At 43.1% G+C, this 2334-nt stretch overlaps 1 pseudogene; it reads right to left on the reverse strand.

The window, feature by feature from the left end:
• Window positions 1-457: 457 nt before the first annotated feature.
• Window positions 458-1462, reverse strand: LOC143440278 (glyceraldehyde-3-phosphate dehydrogenase pseudogene; annotated as a pseudogene).
• Window positions 1463-2334: the final 872 nt, after the last annotated feature.

Consider the following 2334-nt stretch of genomic DNA (forward strand, 5'->3'; position numbering starts at 1 on the left):
GACCTGAAAATAACAGATTAGGAAAGCAGAATCAGGATATTGGACAAGCAGCATGGAGAAACCAGCCTACCCTAACTAAATGCTGGCCTTTTAACCTTCAAATTAATCTCAACCAGATAACAATTAAGATACCACTTATTACTATAACCTGTATACTATGTAATAATAGCATGATAATTGTGTTTTAAGTATGTATATATGTATGTATAATAGTTATAAGACCACGGAGTTAGCATTTCATTTATTTATTTACTTATTTATTTATTTATTATTTGGAGGAACAGCGAACTTTATCAATGGTATTCGAGAAAGTGGGGCTCCCTAGCCCCTCCCCCATTATTGTGAGGGTCTGGGAGATACTCAGTAGAGGGAGCTGAGTTGAGACAGGGACTCCTCAGCAGCTGAAGGCCTCTCTCTTACTTTCATCTCTTTGCTGGGGTGGATGGTCCAGGGTTTCTTACTCCTTGGAGGCCATCTAGGCCATGAAGTCTAACACTCTGTTGCTGTAGCCATATTCATTGTCATACTAGGAAATGAGCTTTACAGGTTGTCATTAAGAGCAATGCTAGACCCAGCATCAAAGGTGGAAGAGTAGAAACAACTGTTAAAGTCACAGGAGACAACCTGGTCCTCAGTGTAGCCTGGGATGCCCTTTAGTGGTCTCTCAGATGTGCAATTCACCACCACCTTGATGTCATCATACTTAACAGATTTCTCTAAGCAGTATGTCAGATCCATGACAGATATATTAGGAGTAGGAACATGAAAGTCCACGACATTGAACTTTCTGTTTAACTCTGGGATGACCTTGCCAGTAGCCTTGGCAGCGTAAGTGGATGTAAGGATGAGGTTCTGGGCAGCCCCACAGCCAGGACACCACCTCCCCAGAGGAGATATCCACAGTCTTCTGGGGGGTAGTGGTGACATGGACTGTGATCATGAGTCCTTTCATGAAGCCAAAGTTGTCATGGATGACCTTGGCCGGGGGGATAAGGCATGGGTAATGTAGAAATAGTTTCTGACACTCTTGAGTGAGTTGTCATACTACTCTCGATTCACGCCCATCATAAACATGGGCATCATCAGAGAGCGCAGAAATGATGACCCTTTGGCCCTACCCTTCAAGTGGGTGGGTCCTAGCCTTTTCTGTAGTGATGAAGACACCAGCAGACTCTACAACATACCCAAGCACCAATATCACCCTATTTGCTATATGCAGGATCTCTCTCCTGAAATAAGGCAATGGCCTTCCTTCCTTCCCATTAACGACAAGCTTCCCATTCTCACCCTTGACTGTGCGATTGAACTTGCTACAGGAAGGGTCATAAGGGAACATGCAGATAGTGTGATTGAGGTCAAGGAAGGGGTCCCTGATGACAACAACTACTTTGTCAGACATGAAAGAAGCCCTGGTAACCAGGCACCCAACTCAGCCAAATCTGTTCACTCCAACCTTCATCATCATATCTCAGGGATGAGGCTGGCACTGTGCAAGATATACGGTCTCTGGAACAGCGAGAAGCAGAGAGCTGAGTTATTTTTACTGCCAGCGAATAGTCAAAGAATTGAGGCTTAGAAAAGCCAGACTTTTCAAAGGTCTCTTTGTTAGTACATGGGGAGTTATGGAAGTGAACCCATCTCAGTTAACTCTGGGCCTTGTGCTGCCATGCCGTGCCATATTGTTCTCCCTCTTCCTTCCCCACTCCCCCTTCCCAGTCTCCCTACTAGAAGTATAACTAGAAGCCTCAGGTAATTCTCTGTATTTCACACTTCTTTCAACAACTTCTGTTGTCATCAGTTTAACATCGAGTCCCATCTCTGGAGCCAGGATGTTTCCCTTGAGTCTAGACACCATCATAGTTAAGGCATCAGCATCACAGGATATATGGAGTTAAACATTCTTGCATTGTCTTCTTCCCTGTAAAATGGTCCCAATCCATGCTTCAGAAGGTACCCCACACAAAGCTATAGCTTTCTTCAATTCACTAATTTGTTTAGTCTTTACTTCTCCCATTTTGCTAAGCTGAAAAGGGATTATGGGAATTTTATGATAATGAACTGCTTAATAATCCAAGAGCAGATTTGTTAACTATACTTAATGTTTTACTGGGTTTAATTTTCAAATTTAAAAACACCTCTAACACAAAACCATGCTAGTAATCATGAAAAGGCCGTTGATCTTCTTCACCTTTCCCTAGTCCGAATAGCCAAGCAGACACAGACCTTTGGTGTCCTGTATATTCTCATTTATTAGTTAATTCAGTCCTTTCCTCAGTCGTGTGTCCAGCATGCTGAGAGGAGTAAGACATTGCTAAGCTGCTGTTCTAATTGTAT

This window comes from Arvicanthis niloticus, chromosome 29, assembly GCF_011762505.2.
Source record: "Arvicanthis niloticus isolate mArvNil1 chromosome 29, mArvNil1.pat.X, whole genome shotgun sequence".
Lineage (NCBI taxonomy): Eukaryota > Metazoa > Chordata > Mammalia > Rodentia > Muridae > Arvicanthis > Arvicanthis niloticus.